The sequence below is a fragment of the Gallus gallus genome, chromosome 12 (genome assembly GCF_016699485.2).
Source record: "Gallus gallus isolate bGalGal1 chromosome 12, bGalGal1.mat.broiler.GRCg7b, whole genome shotgun sequence".
Lineage (NCBI taxonomy): Eukaryota > Metazoa > Chordata > Aves > Galliformes > Phasianidae > Gallus > Gallus gallus.
This window is the reverse complement of record NC_052543.1, coordinates 5945446-5966741: the sequence shown is the minus strand read 5'-3', so window position 1 is coordinate 5966741 and position 21296 is coordinate 5945446. Positions and strand designations below refer to the sequence as shown.

The following is a 21296-nucleotide window of genomic DNA, read 5'->3' as shown; positions in this document are numbered from 1 at the left end:
TTTAACAAAGCCTTCCATGAGCAGGAGGCGTATTCAGGTGCTGATGATCCTTTACAAAGCCGGAGGAACAGACACGCCCTCCATCCCCACCTCTGCCCATCACCGCGGGGCTCAGAGAAACAAGAACTCGTCTGTAATAACATCTTTTCCTTTGGTACCAAAGAAACGGGTCCTGCTGTGGCACCAGTGAGCTCAAGGGACCTTCCTGCAGGCAGCACGAACCACGCGCCCAGCCCTACCTCCTCGGCCCCGCTCAGAGCGGGCAACGGGCTCCAGCACGAGGCTTCGTGCTACAGCAGAGCGGTGAGGTGAGGCGTGGGGCACAGAGCAGGCCGGCTCTCAATCAAGTTTCAAGAGCCTACCGCCTGGGGCTTGATTGCTCCACCAGTGCTCCAAGACTGCTCCCCAAATCTTGACACAGACCCACACTCCGCTTTCCTTAAGAGGCAGCCAGTGAGTGCTTGCACCCAGCGCTGCTCGCTTCAGGAATCAAAAAACACCAGCAAAACCAGGCAGCGAGCACTTCTCTTACTTATCCCATGCATTTTCTCCTCTTCCTTGCAAACTTCCCGTTGGTTTTCGTTCAGCTCACATGAGGCGAGCGAGCCTGCACGACTTGGAGACCGCGTTCACAGGGTAATGTTGCCAGATTTCCCCTACCTCCAAGTGACATCTGATTTGCAAACACTCCCACCGAACCGCAGGCTGCTCTCGCCTCCACCCAGGGAGTTGTTTTCCATAAAGCAACAGCTCCGAAATATCCACAGCAACTTTTTTGTTGTTGTTGTTTGACAATTTGCCACTTTCAGAACAACAACAAGAAAGAGAAGACGGGAGAGAAGAGAAACAGCATAAGGAAATATTTGCATATTTGTCCCGGTAGCCAGGAAACGGCTTTGGATCGCGTCCCCCGTTCCGAGGGGCTGCAGCCGGCTCCGCTCCGCCCGGCACCGGCGGGCGCCCGGGACGGCAAAGCGCCGCACTTACCGTGCTGCTCCGCTCCGCTCCGCCGGGGAAGGGGCGAGGGGACCCCGGGAGGCGGAGGGAGGGGCCGGAAAGCTGCGGCGGGGCTGCCCCTCTCGCCCGGGAGCGGAGCCGCTCCGCAGCGCGGCCAGCCGCAGCCCGGAGAGCCCGCGGAGCGAGGCTGGGCAGCCCGAAACAACGAGGGAGGCTGTTTTGTAACGCTCACCTGAGGAGAAAGGTCTGCATCCCATTTCCTGGGCTTCCATTAAAAGAAATTAAAAAATGAGCGGGGAGTGAAAGCCGAGCCCCGCGCCCGCCGAGGGGGCAGAGGTGCCTTGCCACCTGGGTTTGCCCACGTTAAGCCCGCTCAGTCAATCAAAGTCGGCTTCGAAATTGTGCTAAGGAGGGCTTTTCACTTCCTTTCTGTCCCACTGCCGCTGACTGAGATCTAAGCCACCCCTCTCTTACCTCGCTGTAACCTGTCACGGGAGCATTTCACTCATTTTGAGCCAAATTTTTCCATCACGAGAGCCCAGTTGTCATATCTTATGACGATAGAGACTAGATGTAGAGACCCGTCCTGGTACAAATTAAAGACTAGGCTTTGGGAAGAACCAAGTCAATGCAGCACTCTGTCATTGAGAAAACATCCCTCAGAGGGTCGTAAGAAAAACCCCAGTGCCTTTCCCTCACCATTCACTTATGGACAAAGGCAGGGCTGTGCCTGTAGGGCTCCCAAAAGCACCCTGGCTCAGCCACGGGCAGCCCATCCCACCCTTCATGGCACACCGGTCTCAGCCCCCCTGCAGCATAAGCCACTGTCAGCCCTTGGTCTGGCTCTAGGGCTGAGCCCAAGCTCCTACGTGATGCCCTGGGGCAGGCAGCAGAAGGACACCCAGACAGGCTGGTATCATAGTGCAGAGCTCATCCATCTCCTCCAGCATTTAGTTATGTGAAAAAGGGACTGCCCAAACACCCCCACACATCCAGACCTCACCGCTCACCCTGCTTGAGGCCTGCTGGCAGGGCCAGAGAAACCCATCACTCAGTGCACCACCAAGACTGCCAGTTCAGCCTTCATTGAAAAGGCTCTGTCCCAGCAGCCTGGCCCCAGCACAGGTAACAGCGACAGCTACCTGCAGATGGGTGTAGCTGAGCATCCACAGCCTGGCTGTGGATTCAGCTTTCCCAGTGACCGAGAGATGCATCAGCAGCTTTACAGCAGTGCTGGGTTGATTCCCCCCCATCTCTATCACAGCAGGGGAAATGCCTCAGCATGCCCTCCCCTCTCCTTCTAGCAAACATAGCCCAGCCCACTCTCACTGACAGTAAAAACAGAACTTTACCTAGCAATTGGAGAAATTTGGGCTGCCTCTGGCCCTCAGCAGCTCCCATTCACAGGCAAGTTTGAGATCTGCACCGACAAAATGTGTGTACAATTATGGAAAAGTAGCAGGGTAAGAATTTCCATTTCTGAATAATGTGGTATCCTGTCTGACACGGCCAAAGCTTGGGAAAGTGGGACTGCCTTATTGTGCAATGCAGCAATGCGTATGGGGAGAGGGGTCGCTGCCAGTCGCTGCTGGACACCCTCAAGGCAAGCACAACTGTACAAAACTGTTGTGCAACTTTAGCTAAAGAGAAAAATGCTATTTACTTTGTGAGGAAACAATCAACCCTCCAAAAATGATCCTACACAGTCTTGAATTTCATCTGACTGAAGAAGGAAGCAGAGAACGAACAGATGAATAACTTGCTGGAGGACTTGCATTTCTCTCCACCTCAGCAAAAATGCACTGTGAGCACTGCTGCTCTGAAGGTGGCATTTACAGCCTCCTTAAATCTTCTGGTGATAGTCTGGGAGTGCCACTTGCTGCCACCCTGCTGTGCCACGAGCAGATGGGAGACAGCAGAGTCAGCTGTTTCATCTGTGCATTGCACCATAGGTTTGTGGCTGAGGTGGGAGGATCCCACATCTGCTGGCACTGTATGCCAGGGTCGGAGTCACACTGGTTTGGGAAAGACCACAAAAGTCCACTGGAGTCCACCCTGTGGCTGTGATAGTCTAGAACAGGAATTAAGGGGGCTCCTGGAACCACTCCAGCAGCTTTTGCTGTTAAGGCCCTGATGGTTTCAGCAAGACATAGTCTAGGACTGACATGTATCATCAGACTGATTCATACCTATGGAAAATACTCAGCAAGCTTTCAGGCACACAGATTCTTCCTCAGATCTAAGAGGGGATCTGAACGGTACCCGTGGCTCCATCAAAACTTCAGCATGAAATTTCCTCACTCTGAAAACACCCACTGACTGTTACCACCACTTTTGTTCTACCAACGCAGGAGGAGGCAGCAGGAGATCCCATTAAAGACCGAAGTTAAATGCCTATCTCACCACTCGTGCAGCAGCATTCCCAGTGCCCTTGCTGTACCCAGAGGTGAACGTACTGAAGTGTGGGACACGAGGAGGAAACAAACATGGACACAGCATTAGTTGGTGAACCTTTAGGTGGGAGAAGATGCAGAGAATTTGTGCTCAGGGTCTCAGGCTGAAGCCTTAACTGGAAGATGTAGCCCTACGCTGTGGTCCATCCTTAGGCACTGCCATCACTCCATCTTCCTGAGCAAACATATGGCACAGAAATAATTATTTTTTCTAACATCATCTGATCCTTTCAAATATTCTGCTTTGTATTCAAGTGGCACTGAAGAGCTAATACACCCAGGGCTTAATAAAATGAAGCTAAAAGGAAATATCCATCATCTCTGAATGAAAGAAAGCTAACAAAAGACAATGTTCAGGGACCTAAAGGGTAAGGCAGGCCGTGTGAATCCACGCAGGATACAGAGCAGCCATCGCCATGGGTGGGATTAGCACATACCCACTTAGGGACTAGCTTTGGAAAGCCGAGCTAGCTCTTTGGAAGTCTGACTCAGGGAGGAAAAATGTTCTTTTGGACTTTCATTTGTCCATTTTTCATATCCTCAGCAATCCTGCAGCTCTCTCTGCACGGGGCACCAAAGAGGAGAGAGCTGGTGTTGCATTCTCCTTCCGTGAGACAGTCAGGAAAGGTGGACACAGAGAGAAGCCTCTATATATGGCATAGCTGGGCCTAGAGAACTTGACCCGATAGCAAGCAAATGGAGCTTTTCCAAATGAAAGCTCCAAAGCATAGGAATTCCCTTCTCTGACATGAGGTGCTATGTTTCAGAATCCCAGAGCTTACACACACACACACACAAAAAGCCACAAGCAATATTGTCCTAATTACAGATCAGTGGGGACCCCACCAGCAGCATCTTCTACTCCTTTTATCCTGCCACTGTACATTGCAGGAACTATTTTGCCACACCTGTTCCATGACTATCTCTTCCACACAGCTATAGCATTCCCACTGTAAAGCAGCGCTACTCTGAATAACCACAGAGCAGGGCTGAAGAACTGTCAAGTGTGGGCAGACTCAGACTGAAATATTTTCTCATATGTTCTCATCCAACCACAGTTTTTTTTTAGAGTTCAGAAAGATGTCATAAAGCAACAGAAAAACAATGCCTACTTGGCCTAAGTCAGCCATTCAGCAGCATGCCTTTTATTGCAACATGCAGTTGGGAAACTCTAGAAATGTATAGGTCACACAGGAATAGCTTTAAGCAGACGTGGCTGCTTTGAAATATCAGTGCATCAGTATTCCAACACATTTCAAAGCAGAAGAAAACTGTGCCATTTTAAGACCAGCCCAATCCGAACAAATCCAATGTATGTCTGCTCTGAACATCCCAGTGGAAAAAGTCTCATACTGGTGTGGAAATTTTTATCACCGAGGCTCGCCGAGTCTTGCCATGACCTGCATGGTTGAACTCTTACAGAGGAAAGCTAAAGAAAAGGCTTACGGGAGGATTCCCACTGTACTGGGTGAACACGGTGTGAGAATTGTTTACTCTTACAGTTTATCATAAGCTGCTTTTTCTATAGCTGTTTGGCCAAACTCTTCACTCTCTTACACTCATTCAGTGCCTTTGGAGGAAGCTGCACATGTGAAACGGAACAATGAAGCGTAATTCTTTGAATGAGGAGCAAATGTGCCCTACTGTGACATGCTGTTAATTTAATGTACTGATAGACCAAGAGCACTTACAAGCAGCGTTCAGGAAGACATTCGTTCACATTAATGCGAGTATCTAAAAGTTGTACATAAACCAAACAAAAAAATGGCTCTTCAGTGAAAATGGCAAGAAAACAACCTTTGTCTTGGAACTTGACTTGAAGCTATTCTTTGATCTGAGGCTTCCTCACCATCAATTCGTCCACAAAAGAAGCCATGGCTCTCATAACAGACATGACTAGAGCCACTGCTAACAGTTTTTCAGAAGAAAGCATGTCTGCAGCTACTGTGCCAGTGTGCACAGCCCCTCTCTGAGGGAGCACCTGCAAACATCACCTGGTCTGTGAACTTTTGGATGACGAATGCTACAGGGACAAAACCTCTATTGAGATCAGTCTCTTCCTTTTCCCCGTGACCACAGAGGCAGGTGACTTCCAGGGCTCACTGCCTTCATTATCATCATGTATAATAAAGTTCCCAAGAAACCTTGGGTGAGTGCATCAGATACGCTTCAGTTTGGACTGATTTTTCACTATGCAGTAGTGGCTTAAATCTGACAAAGCAGGCATGCAGAAAGCAGACAGATTTGCATTTTCCCCAGTTACCCCTATTGGCCTCTCCTGTTTCCTCCTGGCAATCTTCAATCCTCTCAGAGGATCTCCTGAACATTTTGACAGTGAAGAAATAGAGGATAAAACTGAAACAATGAGCTCCTCCTTTCTTTTCTGAAAGTGTTTCAATATTGACCTTGAAAGGTGTGGGGAAAAAAAAATAAAGATGAAGCTTTATCTCCTTCGGTGGTGGATGTGATGACTAATGCCCACTGTTTAAACCCTCTTCAGATTTGCTGCACTGAATTACGTGCAGGTTGTAAACCAAACAAAGCAAATATCCAAGATAAGAATGACCTCCAACATGCTGCATCACGTGCAGTTACCCTCCAAGTGGTGCTTCCTATTTGGATTCTGAAGAACACTCTTAAATTAAGAAGGGATAACAATACTGAAATGTCAGCAGAACATTACAAATATTGAAGGTTCCCTGCTAGGACCCATAGCCCACGGGCTCCTGCTGTGTGGGCTCCTCTGATGTGGGTTTCTGCACCCACATCCAGCCCTGCAAACGTCAGTGGGACTCTCTGTGGGTGCAGAGATCTGTCATCACTGCACCCAGCCTTTCTGGATATAGCTGTAGGTAGGATGCAGGAGAGCAGTCAGTGTGACTGCCAAGACGGCTGCAGGTTGCAAGAGGAAAGTAAATGAGGAGAAGCCTGGCAGCTGAACTGTGAGCAGGGCTGAAATGCCCAGTGAAGGTGCATACACGCTGCACTGTGTGGCAGTAGGTGGCACAGTCCAGAATAACTCAGAGCACAGGAGGAATTAAAAAGTGTCCTTAGAGGGCATAGACTGAGGAACTGACAGGCAGTAAAACCAGTTGAGGGACTGACAGCAATGGAAACACAGGCAGCGAAGTGCCCCGTTGGGCTGCGCCAGACCACTGTCTCCTGATCCTGTTGATATCTGAGCACAGGGCAGGGATATGGGGTTCTCCTGAAGAAGTGGGGCTGCCCAGCTCTGTGCCTCAGGCAGCAGCCCTGCAGCAAGGGGACAAGCAGCAGCCAGGGCTGTGGGGGGATGCACAGCCCACCTATCAGGGATGAAACCGGAGAGGCTGCAGGCGCACGTAGCCAGCCCCAGGCAGGCAGTGTGGCTGACCCTAAGCTTTCTCTCAAGTTTGTGTGGGCCTTCTTGTTTTTTCCCTGCCCTTTCAGCACAAGTGAGGACTTGCCAGGCTTTTAACCCAAAGTAAATTGTATCTTCTGTCATTCCTTTACTCGCATACTTAGTTTACACACTTGCCAACTACTGAATCTTACCTTTTCAACTTCAGCAGCCAGGAGCTTTTCTCTTCACGACAGTATTTCTGCTCTCAGTGTGAGAGCTCAGATTCGTATGACCACCTTCAAATAAATATTTCTTCCATTTGCTTCCAAGATGAGCACATAAGCACCTCCTGCTGCAGTACCTTCTAACTACTTGGAGGAGCTGTTGCTGCTGGGGGCAGTGTCTTTGCCCATGTGCACAGGGCTCACACCACCAAACTTTCCAAAAATAGGGTTTGTGCCCTTGCCACGGCACAGACTGACCTGCAGACAGGTTCTCATACACTCATATTTCTGCTCTTGAAAAACCTGTGGTTAACTCCCATGTACACAATGTTAGTTACCTGTGGGCTTTTCACATGCAGCAGCCTCTGTAAGACTCCCTTATTTCCTAAGCATACAGTATTTTTTCAATGTTTAATCGTGGTCCTAAATATTCCCAATCACAAGCTCTTTTCTCTCCCCATCACACACTTCATTAACAGTACAGGGAAGATTGTATCCTCACTCCTGGGACAAAGCAACATCAGATGGCATGTTTCACATCACTGAAGTACCATTTTACCATTTCCCAGGTTTCTGCTTTGCCATATAGAGTTGCCCACCACCTTTTTGCACTCCTTGAGTTTCCAGAAAACTGTTAGAAACATGTGGGTCTTCACAACCAAGCAGAATCATAAATGAAACTACCTCTGTCTCATCCTTCGTGCTCAGAACCACAAAGTGAAACACTGTTCAAGCATTCCCCAGTTCTTCACCCTCCATCAGGATCTCAAATTGCAGCAGCACTTTCCACCACTTCACTTAAGTGGAGCTGTTGCTTCGTCCCATCTACTCCATGTGTCAGGCACTGCTCAGTCCTCATACACAACTTGCACTCAGGAGCCTGTTCTAACCAGCACTCAGATTTTTCACAAGGATCCTGGTGTAACCCAGTGGCGTAAGCACTGTGACCCACCAGACCAGGACAGAGACCACTCTGATGCTTTCCAGCTCAGTTTTTCCCAAGCAGAGACCCACTATCAATATGCACAGGAGGGGCCTGTGCATTTTAGAGATACAGCATGGTCTCCTCTGATAAAGAAGTATGTAAACTCTTATAATTACCTCACACAGACTATGGTTTACCTCTAGTGGGTGAATCAAATAGAAACACTTGCACGCTGCCCAAGATACCAAGGTCTATACCTTAGTATCACCCTGGGCTCCTAATACCTGCTATACAAATAAACTACCCATCCGGCCATTCCCTCACATGGTACAATGTTACCCTGCATGGAACTTGTTATCTGATGTTGTCTACTATTTGGAAGGGGCATGACAGGCAATTCCTTGCAGTAACGCCTTTGGTAGCTATTGCAAGCCATTATCATTACCAGCTCTAGTCCACCCTAGTCCAGGAGCGGATCCAGCCTTGAGGCTGGCAGAGCTGTATCACACCACCTGGCTCTGCACACCAACAATAGGTAAATGTGGAAATGGATGTGGCACAGGCTGCTAGTTTTACTGCTGTCTTCTGATCCCACCAGGAAATTGTTGGTATCTCCAAAGCAATCATTATTTTTCCCCAAAGCAATTCTCTATTAACAGCCTCAGCACTTTTTTTTTTTTTTACACACACACAATATATATATATATATATATATATATAAAATTAGCATTATGTTGACTTAAACTCACCGTGTTGAGAACCAACTTCACCCTTATTTAACATACAATTGTTACTAGTGATTTTCTTGCTTGTTTTAATGTGTAAATGATCCAAAGTAATAAGGAAAAATTGCATTTTGACAGCTGCATGGACATGGGCAACTGTCACTAAGGTCTGGTAGACCATGTCTCGTCTCCAGCCAGGACCAAGGCCTCACATTAGAGGCTTCCAAAACTGAATAAAGTGTAGAACTAATAAAACCTTGAATCAGTCTGGAGACCTGATAATTCAGCCTTAGAAAGTTGAAGGCCATATGAGCCAGTGAGAACTGACTTCTACCATGATGCATCTCTAACAACACGCAAAAGTTATCATCTAGTGAGGCAAAACATCCTCACTGTTGTTGGGCAGCACAGACATGCAGTTAGCCAAGTTCTTAGCAAAACTACCTCATGAGACCACAAGGACTACTCGGAGATGTCATCTTGCATAAGCATACCTTATTCACACAAAATCAGCTCAGTTAAAGGTTAAGTAGTCCCAAAGTTACCTGCTCTGGAAAATCCAGCTGAGGTTTTTCCTTTTCTTCTTTCCTTCAAAGCTAAAACTACAGCTTTGGAGCTAAATCCATACAACAGGCATCCCTTTTACAGTACGTGTTTCTATGCTGAATTTATGGATGCTGCTGCATAGGGAAATAACAAGACTATAATACTATGTGGCACTAGTCAGTTCACAACCAAAGGCCAACTCACAACTGCCTTAGATATAGTTCTCCTGTTACCACTGAAGGGAATAGACGACCCCGTAAGACGGACAGCAGCAACACCCCCTTCACAGCTGCCTCCAGTTTCTCTCCTGAAAATTGGCTGGGTGTTTTCTTTGAGATTCAGAGCACAGATGTAAACTATTTAGGGATATCCCTGTTTTTCCTTAACAATGCCAGAGAGAATGAAAATGCAGCCCGTTAGTTTTACAGCCATTAGGGAAAAAAAATCTCTACCTGCAGCAGATGGGTCTGTCTTATCCACACAGCGCAGTTTCTGGGGAAATGTTGCTCTGAAGAAGCATTCAGGCAGCAGTGGGCAGATCCTCAGCTGTGCACAGATCCTATTCTGGTGGTCTCCAGAGTAAGCCATGCACCTTCAAAGGAATGCAAAAGTGAAGGGTCACAGAGGGACTTTTCTCTATATACACATGTATGTGCATATTCAAGATGAAATCTGTCAACTCAAAACTGGTATTACCAAGATACTATGGCAACAGCTCATCAGAACAGCCCCACTCACCTGTGTGTCACCTGCTGGTCCTCTGGGCTTTTCCATAAAAGTTACAGCTAGCCCAGGCTTCACTCTTGCATGAGGAATAGCAGAGAGAAAACCTGGAGCCCACTTGGATTCCAGCCTGTGCCAGCTTCTTCCACCAGGGCAGTAGGGAAGGCCCCTATTTTCACCACAAGCCCTGCGTGTGGATGGGGTTCTGGTGAAGCTGGCCCAAGGCCAGTAGCTGCCTGCAGGACCCAGTTGCAGCCATGGCTCACCTCTCAGCACACTGCTGTTGAATTTCACCCCCAGGTGCTGGGTGCAGACAGTCCCTCCTGTGTCTGACAGGGAGCTGTGACATTTCAGCAGCCTGCAGGCCCCAGCACCAGGTCGTGCCGCCAGCCCCGCACCGAAGTGCTGCCTGCCATTTAGAAGTTTCCCAGCAGAACTTCAGTCATCTCTGCACAAGATTCGGCAGGGCTAAATTTAAGCTTGCAAGCTGTTATTTACCACACTTTTCTTTCTTTCTTTTTTCCTTTTCTGAGAGAGAGAGACATGCAAAGTGCATGTGGGTTTGAGGAGTGGGAGAGAACTGCAAATAGATTCAGTTCTTCACTGGTTACCAAAATCCTGCTTGAGACGTAAATCCATGCTTAGCCCTCAATACAGGTTGTCTTAGAAACATGTAGAGACCTGAACTGATGTCTTTTTTATTTATGTAGACCTTTATCTTCAAATAAACCAATGCTCTGCCTTATGCAACGCAGCGCTGTAAAGAGAATGTCTTTCATCTCCAGCATTTGCTGTTCTGTGGCACTAACACAGCATTTGCTGAAAAGCATCCTGATGTAATAGTAGTTTAAAGTTTGTTTTCTAAACAGAGCCATTGTTTGCCCATAAGAATGTAAATTTGCAATTCTCCTTTACACTTCACATATGATGAGAGACAGAGACTTAAAATCTCCCCGCAGGAGAGAATTAATTGTAAAGTAAAGCACTAAGTATGGCATTTATCTAAGATTGTAAAGGGTACAGTAATTAAAAAAGACGAAAACATATGGTGCACCTCGTAAGGATGGATAGTCTGATCTCCCAGACGGAGCCTTTTTTGGTTACTGAGAAGAGAAACAAGAAAATGCAGCTATTCTCCCCAATGTTGAATCATAAAATGAGCTTTAGTTGTGGTGAAGCAGGAATGGCATTCCCATTTTAACTCTGCCAATCTGGAGGAGAATGATTTCCTTTCATCTGGTGAGCAAGATATGATCTCCAGTTTGGATCTATTAGTGCCTTTACAATCGGATATGAGGGAAGGAAGTTGTCATTAGTGGCTTGTAGCAGTTTGGCAGCTGATGTCAGCACATGACAGCACCATGCTGCAGCCAAAGGAGTGTCACATAACCCTTACATTGCACTTAGGGTTACATTGCATTACCCTCCACAGTGCTACGTTGTATTTCAGTGATGTTATGGGTGTAATGTGGACCACAAACAAACCTTGATCAGCTGGCTGTCTCACAGGCTTGAAGGAATGCAATCTGATCTCAGAACAGCAGACCTGAAAATTAAAAACAAACAGACAAGAAAACAATCGCAAAGCAACAACAAACACTTCAGTAATCAGAGAGTGCACAGAAGGTGAAAGAAAAAACTTCAGTTGGCATTAAAAACCAGTACAGCTTCAGTACATCATTACCCACTTCTCTCCATTCTGGCCTCAGTTCTTGTTTCATAGTTGCTAAGATCTGTATTCTCACTTCAAAGTGCAGAAAAAAAAGACTAAAAACCTTGTGCTATGAGTTTAAAAAGATGTTTTAGGCTAAAGCTCTCAAGTGTGCATCGAGTGGGGACACACAGCTTGGGCTGGCCAAGGGTCCCTTTCTGAGGGGAAGTCACCTGCTGGCTATTTAAGCCTTCCATCCGAGAGGGCACTATTATTTAAATAAATGTGATCAATATTCACAGCTTTTATAGGCTTTCAGGAAGGTAGTTTAAAAGGAAGTCAAGCTAATGAGAATTACTGTGGCAGTGATAAGGCAAGTGAAGTTCTAACAACCATGAATTTTCCAAGGCATTTCACGGGTGACTTTAAGTACCCTACCTGCAACCGCACGGACAGTAACAAGGCATTGACAAAGTGCTGCAGCTCAGTGCTATGCTGCTGCTGGGCAAAGGGATATTTGCATTAATCCAGGCATGAAAAGCAGAGTACGAACCTGATAAGATATTGAAATGTGTCCCACCCAAGGAGAGGGAAAACAGAAGGCAGGTAAGGAAGAAAAGGGCACTTTTCTTCTTTGTTCTCCCTAAAAAGGAGATCAGAAAATTAAGAATATTAGAAGAAGGCAAAAAATATTGTGACAATTATATATGAAAAGCAGATAACAAAACACACCTGACTGCCATTCAGCCAAGCATTGTTTAGTGCCTGGTACATTACATATATATCATTATGTGTAAGGGGTATCACAAGAAAACTGTCTGAGTCTCGACACATGCTGCTTCCCAGATCATTTCCCAGTATCGGTGGGGAAGATGGCATCTACTGCAGAAGTATGTGAATATAGCATTGACCAAGAACCCTTTTCCTCAGCCCAAACAGCCAACATCACACAGAGCTTCTTCCCATGTCTCCTTTTGCAATGGTTCCAAACTCACCATACAGTTACTCTGTTCCTAATAGTATACGTTAGCATGCAGGAGCATGCACTGTAATAACTGCACTCAACAAACATAACTGCAACCTCCATCCTTGTATCTCAGCTGGAACAGGGCGCTGAGGCCTGATGAGAGGCACGGTTTGGGGTAAGGCATGGGAAGGCTGGTCCATCTCACACAAATTGAGTTTGTAGCTTCATTAATTCAAAGTGACACCTTCTAAGGGAAGGAGAGGAATTTTGGCATACTTTTTGTTGGAGAGGAGCCTGAAACTCACAGCCTTCAGCCAGAAGTATTTATAAGATGTAATTTGCCCAATTAAATGACATCACTGGTGGAGAAAGATGGGCTAATCTTTAGACCTGCAAAGCAATAACTATTAGTGACAGCAGCAGCTAGAACTGCAACAGTGCAGCTAAGTAGCCCAAACCTTTAGCAAAGGAACCAAAATTCTTCCCTGAGGAAGAATTACATAAAAATATATAATACTTCTTTATAATGTATACTATAATATATATATTAAGTATACCTTTTCAGCAGAAGTAACATCAATCTCATAAGAAAATGAGTTTTGTTTCTCCTTTCCTTTTTTCTTCTGAGTAAGTAACCTGGAAGCAGTACAGTTTCTCTGGTACTGAAGTGCTTTCTGACTATAACTATTTCTGGATTCCCCAAACCCTCCATTTTTAGTTTTATACCAGGAGAGAAATGCGTCTTGCATTTTTAGAAAAAGCTTCTCGGATGAATCTTTGTAGGTCTGGATCTAATTAAGGCTCAGCTTCCTACATGATGGCAAATCTGCTCTGTAACTCCCCAACTCCCCAACTGTCTGCAGTCTCCAGTAACTATAGCAGCCAGTAGGTATTCTCTCAAGTTGAGTTTGCTGCGTTCATCTGAGTATGAGCTCAAAGGCAAAAATGCGTTTTCTTCTACCCAATGCCTTCTTTAGATACAATTTACATAAGGGAAAAATGTGTGAGAAATACCAATATTTGCATTTTAAACATGATCTTGGGATGTCTGTCGTGGTTCATTCATCCGCTTTTTGGCTCTTCAGTACATTCAGTTTTATTTGACTATAAAAACATATGGGACTCATTAGCTTAATGGTAAGCTTATTTATCTTTCATCCACTTGCTGGCACTTTTTAAACTTTTAACTGCAGTAGGGTCTAGGTGAACTGTTCGTATTCAATTTTTTCCATATCATAGGAAGTCACTGATCTTATCTAAATACCCAAGAGAAGTGTAAGTGATATTCATCTTGATTTTCAGCTTTTCTGGTAAGATGCTGTACCTTTCTCCTAAGCAGAAGCCTTGGAGAAAGAAGGCCAGCAACAGTAGTTGGAAGTACTTCATGAAGATGTAGCATCTTGTAGCAACTTGTAGCATCCAGGTTCTGAGCTTCATGATCTGAGTGGAATGTCTTGTGCCCCTACAGACCCACACAAAAAGAGAATGAAGTATTCTTTCTGCAAACGGACAGTGAGAGCATACATTTCTTGCCTGAGCAACCAGGCAAAATGCCAGGGAGAAGCAGACCCTTTGTAGGGGCTGGATGCCCCCAGCTTGGCACAGGCATTCAATGGGCTGGCCACAGCCCTGGGTGATGCTGGGCTGCTACAGACCCCTCCTTGCAACCCAGGGCAACCTCCACTATGGGAGGACAGTTATTGTGTAGGTCCAACGGCCACCTCTAGCTTCCATTTTAGCTCCACCACAGAGTTCCTTAGAAATCTGTGCAGGTAACCGAATCCCAACGGTGAGTTCATTGGGAGCACCTCTTTAAACTGAATAGTGTTAAGATTTGACATCTTTTACCTTTTCACATCCCTGAAGGAAAAATTTGTATATGTATATAAAATCATTAAACAACTAAGCCAGCTCGTAAGACATTGAGAAAACCTTGTGTGCTCAGAGACATTCAGCAGTCTGTGAGCCCCTCAGAGAGACAGTGGGAAGGAAGGCTGCCTGCTTGGAAAAGCTTCTGAGAAAAATGAAACTGCTATCTTTGCTAAGGAAGGACTACAGCAGCTATTTAACACTCCTAGCTAAGTTCTCACATCTAGGAAATGTAGTGCTTACCAAGTAGTACCATTGCATCAAGTCCAGTAGTTCATAACCACAGACCTGCTATACCGCTGCAAAACCACACTGAGCACATCTCAATTTTCACTCTAGTTCAATTGACAGAAATAACAAAGCAGTTTTTGCCTCCCTTGTGACATTTATGTCGCTGCTTCCATCATTATTTGTGCTTCTCCTCCCCACTTCCTCCCACCATGGGCGATGTCTGACTGTTGCAGGACTGTGGCTCCCTTCCCGCACTGCGTGGTGCCCGCGGTCCCTCAGCCCCACGTGGTGCTGCAGTGGCTGGTGTCATGCTGAGGCTTTTCTTCATCACGATTCCCCGCGGTGCTAACAACTTGAAAACACCAACTCCCACCTGATGTGCCAGAGATGAGAAAATTGTTGGAAAATATAGCAATTGAATTTCCAGCTTATCAAGCAGCCTTTCCCCTCTTCAGATTTCAGATAGACTCGCGCTTTATCTTGCTAGTGTTCCATCGACACTGACCAGCTTTAAAAGCGAAGCAGGTAGCAGTGATACAGGGCTTGTTTTTGAGCTCAGGAAGACCCCAGCACTGGAAATCAGCTGGCTGAGCTCACCTGCCTCCACTCCGCTTCTCAGAACCGCATCTCCTCAGAGCTCACCGTTGCAAATTTCACCCTGCGGTCTGCCAAAAGTGCTCTCTTATTCAAAGCCTGCCTTTTGCATTATACACAGGGGTCTAATTTCTGTGAACCACTTTTCACGTTGTAGAAAGAGAAATAACACGCGAGAAGGATTAAATAAAAACGGTTTTTGCTTCAAGAAATCAGTTCTGTGACAAAGAATAATCACCTTCTAAAAGCAAACACAGTGTTTCATTTCAAATTTATGTGTATAGCCAGCATGAATATCTAAAATAATTCCATTAAAATAGAAAAAAAAAACCAATCTTTCCAAGATAAACCACTCTGTATGCAAGAGAAGGGGAAGCTGGTCAACTCTTACATGCAAATTCTCTCTGCTGGAGAATGAATGTCCCTGGGGCCCAGGGATTACCTGGCTTATCCACCTAGCCTTCCTTCTCACTCCCTCCTGTCTCTGCATCTTCCAAACCAGAGGCCCCATTGGAGCTCAGGGAGTTGGAGCTGGCAGAAGCTTGTGTCCAATCCCTGCTGAGCCGTCCTATGGAAATTAGGAGGATGCTGAGTCTAGAGCAAATTCTATTTAGCTCCAAAAGATAAAGCAGAAATCCAAACATTTCTTTAGAGGGATTTTGGTTTTGCATAAAGCAATGGTCCTAAAGGGATCCCAGAGGCAGAAGTGCTCTGCTCTCCATGGGGTGCAGTGGGAGCCAGGCAGTGCTGGGCAGGACATGTGTACCACAAGGCTCCTCCTCCTGCCAGCCTGGGCATCGCGCTCCTCATCGTTACCTGACTTCCTCTAATTGTACACGTGGCCTTTGCCATTTCTGCAGCCTTCCATGTCCACTTGGGCTGCAATTTTGAACAGTGTCTATATACTTAAACCACCTGTAGAGGCTTGTTAGTGGAGAAAGCCATGAACTACAACACTTAATATATAGTAAAGTAAGAGAGTGAGCTAGTTGCTGTAAGTCAGCCTGTCATCAGAAATGTCACCCTGGCAGCCAGGTCACCCAGTGGAGATTAAAAGCTCAGGAATAATAGGATGGAGGGTCTGGAAAGTGATAAAAAGGCAGGTGCAGTCCTTGAGCTGCCCATCTATCCCGCCAACATCACGCTCCAGCCCCAAAGCCAACCTTAAAATGCAGGGAACAGCATCGCCTGTCCAGAAAAATTATTCAATTTAGTAGTTGTTGCTGACATGCTGCAAATTTTTCCAGTTGCAAGGAGCTGTGCACAACTATTGGTTTAACAGGAGCTGGGATACAAGCAGTTAAGTAGTAGGTACAGTAATTATACGCCAGTGGAGAGAAGGGCGGAAACAAGGCTCACTCAACATTTTGTTTGTACTTCTGGCACAGCAGTAACAAATGCAGCAAAAATGCCAGGGCAGTGCTAAGTCTGGAACAGAGAAGAATCTGCTGGAATGGCAGAAACTGAAAAACGGATTTAATGAATGCAGCTGCAGTCCCTGTGCCATCAGTACTGAAGCTGCATTCGCGTCACACTCAGACATGCAGGCAAAGTTAGTGGTGGTCTCAGTTATTAAAGGAATGCCAAATGAAGCTGAAATTGGTCTGCTGTGACAACAGAAAAGGCTATGTAAAAGTTAAGCAATACAAGCATTCACAATGAGATCTAGCAGTTCTGGAGTAATAAAACATGTACACAACACAGTGAGTAGCAGAAAACCCACATTTCCCCATGAATTTAGGCCCCACAACTCTTTTCTGCCCCAGCTTTGGTTTCCTGCCTATCCTTATGTGGGGGATTGGCTTGGTGTGTGTTGCATCATGGCTCAGATCAAGCAAGATGCTTTGTATCTCTTTAACGGAATAGGGCCCAATACGAAGAAATGTTCCCTTAATATTTTGAGAATTAATGACGCATGAGTAATGCTGAAGTCTGATCCAAGAAATGTTCCAGTATACTTTCATATTATTGGTTTTTTCCAAACACCTAATTTCACAAACTGCCCACAGAGCACTGGAAGTGACCGGTAGCCATCCACTGCAGCCTTGGGATCACCAAGGTGCAGAGAGGGGGGCCGATGGGGCACCTTTCACACACACACACCCTAGCTGCAGGCTTCTGAAACATACTCGAAAGAAGTTATTTGCATTAATGTGGAGTCTGCAAGAAAACACTCCCCACGAGGCAGCCAGAAAGCCGTGCACCAGCCTGCTCGCATTGTGCCTGCAGCAAACCCCAGGCACCAGCTGACAGCAGCACAGAGCAGAGAGGTTGCAGCCTTGCTTTCTTCTGCTGACAACCACAGGATTTCTGCTAGTTTCCTCCTAACCAGTGCTTTCTGGACTTGAAGAGTTTTTGGAACTCAAACAATCATATGGTGGGGCTTAATGAATTGCATGTTTTGTCTTGCTTCTGCAAGTTGGTTCTTTTTGACTCACCCAGTAGCGTTTGTCAGCTCTGCACTGCCTCTCACCAAAAAGTTAACTGTGGTTGGGTTACAGCGTATGCAAATCCCATACAACCTGAAGGTTGTTACCAGGAGAAGGGCAGAAGATGCTTCAGAAGCCCAACATCCCTTCTTTGCCGTAGTAACCAGAAAAGAACTATTACTTAGAGCGCATTGCCACAGAGACAGCCAGTAACCGATCCCCTCCAGGTCAGCTGCAGCCTCCTTTCTTCACAGCCATCACCAACAGCTGCTAAATTTTGTAGCCAGGACAGCAGCAGTGTCTGTATGATCTTGCACGCGTGTTTTCAAGAATGAGCAGACTGGGGCCTTATGAAAGGTGTCAGCAATTTTCCAAGGCACTTTCCAAGCAATACTTCAGATCGACCTCTCTGAGCCTGCTTTGTGGAGGTGACGGACACAAGAGGTGTGGTTGGGGCAGGACCAGCCGTATGCCCTCTGTGCTGCTCAGCTGTGCAGCTGGAGTTCGCCTCAGTGACCTCTTCTTCCAGCATAATTCCACTCTGCAATGTGATGGGAAGCTGGCCTGGTGTGGTTTCCTAATGATCTGGAGATCCATGGGAAATGATTACGTGCTGTGCACAGTTCATGGGTTGAATTTTTTTTATTATTTATTTATTGCTAAGGGTAGGAAACCAAAGGCAAGGCAAGCTGGGCTCCCTCCTTCTTTGTCAAATCCTAGCAATAAAGAGCTGTAGAAAAGAACTCGCTTCATCCTTCTTCCTAATGAAAACCATGCAGAGCTCTGCCTCCTGCAGCTCTTGGAGGGAGGGGAGGGAAGGCAGGGCCTGCAGCACTGCCTGAGTTGGACCTTCAAAACTAATTTTTTTTTTAATGCATTTCTTAGCAAGGAAAAAAAGAAGTATTCTAAGTAAAATTCAGATTATTTGGGTGGATTTGCAGAGTCACTGTTAGACTGTTAATTTGAGCTGGCTGGGTAAAAGGCAAAAGCTTTAACAGAGCAAACTCAGAGCTTCATTCAGTTCCCTAATTTCACTTCTTAGGTCCCAATCTCACTTTCCAGTCTCCGCAGCACCTCCCAGAACTTTATCTGCCACACGACAACCTGCATTTTGATTTTTGCTTTCTTTGTTTCTAACAAAGTTAACTACAATAAGTCTCTTGGGCACTTAGTGCTCCAATCCCCAACCCCCTATTCTCAGCGCTTCTGACTGTCTCCACCTGACTGCAGACATTCAGTGCACACAATCATCTTTCAAACCCTTATCATTTACAAAGGTAAATGCTACAGCTGTGCTGACACCTGCCCTGCTCCAACTGCCAGACTGTCCGAGCAGTAAATAGGCAAGTATTTTGCTTGGTTGCACTGGTTGCAATAGGAACAGTTTTTAAACTGTATTTAAAGCTCCGAGTAATTAGTTCCTTTCTATAACACAGGAGAAAGTATACAGGAAAGTATGCTGAGTTTTTCTACATTTTATGGAAAGAAAACTACTATTAGAAATAAAAATAATTCACTGTATCAGCTGGTGACATTGCTCCTATAGGATGTGGGCCATTCTGGTAGCTGTAGTTCTGAGTATACATGTATGAAAATCACACCTCATTGTATTCATCAATAAGGGGATGAGATTACTTGAATAGATCCCCGAGGTGAAAAAGCAAGATTATCCCACCCTTGTTGTAAGACAAAAGATGACAAATCAGTAAACAGTTGTATTTTAAAATGGTAAAAAAATATTACTTTATAATTATCTAAATAAAAAATTGCTCCATCTCTATCCCATCTCTACCAGCACAGCTCACTGTGGTGTTGTGCAATAGAAAGAAATTTCAGCCAAGTGTGAACCTAGAATTGGATTTCAAAAATGTTGGGTTTTTCCCTTCATGCTTTATGCTGTCTTTACGCAAGAAACAAAGAAGAGTTTGCAGATACCCAAGACCCTGATGACTTCACAGATGGGGATGCTTTGCATAGGCAACACGTACTGTGTCACATCACCCAAACACACGCTCCCCCCATTTACTTTTCACTTGGATGCCAAGAAGTGGGAGATTTGTTAAGCAGGAATGTGGCACAGAGACATGGATAGCTATGCTACAGGCCTGCTCTCCATAGCCAAAAATCATACTGGGGTGCTCCACTACAGTGGGGATGTGAAGTCCTGCAGCCATTTGCATCTGCTCCTGGTGTCAGAAATCACCGTGCTCCTGCTGAGGGTGAAATTCAAAGGCACAACTCTCCTCCCACCCATGTTACTGTAAGAATGTTTTCTGCATTCCCGTAAATGCCAATGGGTTTTCCCATGTGGCAGTAGTGGTCTCCTTGTCTATCCTTCGGTTGAGCCACAGAGAGTCATAACTTACAGGTGTCTGCTTACAGTTCAGGCAGCCAGAGGAAATGTTTTGTGGCTGCAAAAGATTTAACACAGCTTGACTGAGGTCACTGGGCTTGTTCCTGCTTATTTCTTCATGTGGTATATGGGAAGCAAGAGCTAGGAGTAGGAACCTCAGAATGAGGTTGGCTACAGAAAAAGATTTACCACGCAGCTGGTTCTGGAGCCATATTGGCTTTTGGAGACAGGAAAGAACTGAGGCTTTGCATTCAGTGTGCTCTGAAATTCCTTATCACGTTCCCATCCCCATGAACAACAGAGGCATTTCTGACACAGCAGCAGCCAACTGGGAGGAGCACAGGAGATCAAAGCTGTTGGTTTGCACCCGGCAGCTCAGGCCAACACTGTGCTGTGAACTACGTGACCCCCCTGAACCTGCTGAACCTCCACCAAAAAGCATTTGTCCCATCCCTACATCTGTCAAGTCTTCAGAGAGCAAAGCTGGTTTTCATTAATTGCAAACTATTACTTTTTGCAAGCTAGTTTTCCTCCCACCTTTATTCACTCTAAAAATTACCAAGAGTCCATTCACTCCAACGCTACAGTGGGGCTGAGAGTATAACCCCAGCTTCTATTCCAAATTCCCTGTACGGTCAGATGTTTGTGTGTGACAACCCGTGCAGCACATTGCCTACCTGAAATCTGAGAGAGCTCTGTTCTGAAAGATGCTGTTCAGGAGCACTCAGTAGTCAGTGCCATGCCTCAAAATGAGCTGCGAGTCCAGGTGCGCTCAGGCCTTGAAGAAACGCAGTCATCCCACCTGTCATCTGCGGGAGGAGAGAGCTTCTGTGATGGCTGTGTTGACAGCATAGCTATCTTCCAGTGTTTCTGATGAGCTCATCAGCAGTCGGCTTGATCCAGGGGGGAGCAGGGCAGCTACCATGCTGTGGGTGTGGGGCAGCCACTGCCGCCATTTTGTGGGCACAGGGAAACTGCAGCCGCCATGTTGTGGGCTTGGGGCAGCCACTGCCGCCATGTTGTGGGCACAGGGAAGCTGCAGCCGCTGTGTTGTGGGCTTGGGGCAGCCACTGCCGCCATGTTGTGGGCACAGGGAAACTGCAGCCGCCATTTTGTGGGCTTGGGGCAGCCACTGCCGCCATGTTGTGGGCACAGGGAAGCTGCAGCCGCCATTTTGTGGGCTTAGGGCAGCCACTGCCGCCATGTTGTGGGCGCAGGAAAGCTGCAGCCGCCATGTTTTGGGCTTGAGGAAGCCACTGCTGCCATGTTGTGGGCACAGGGAAACTGCAGCCGCCATTTTATGGGCTTGGGGCAGCCACTGCCGCCA

General features: G+C 46.4%; 1 protein-coding gene and 1 long non-coding RNA gene across 9 annotated transcripts in view; one reads left to right on the top strand and one right to left on the bottom strand.

The window, feature by feature from the left end:
• The window catches only part of FBLN2 (fibulin 2), a 115374-nt gene extending 94654 nt beyond the window's left edge, over positions 1–20720 (bottom strand). Inside the window, exons 1-4 of one of the 8 annotated variants that reach the window (XM_040646675.1) lie at positions 20647–20720; positions 12080–12169; positions 11361–11421; positions 9605–9744 (exon numbers count right to left, since the gene is read on the bottom strand). The gene's annotated coding sequence lies outside the window, so the exon portion shown is untranslated. The other 7 variants (XM_015293442.4, XM_015293443.4, XM_040646677.1 and 4 more) reach the window with 7 other exon arrangements.
• Positions 933–5571, top strand: LOC121106654. Its single transcript, XR_005839399.2, has 2 exons — positions 933–1201; positions 3309–5571. It is a non-coding gene; the product is annotated as an uncharacterized LOC121106654 (long non-coding RNA).
• Positions 20721–21296: the final 576 nt, after the last annotated feature.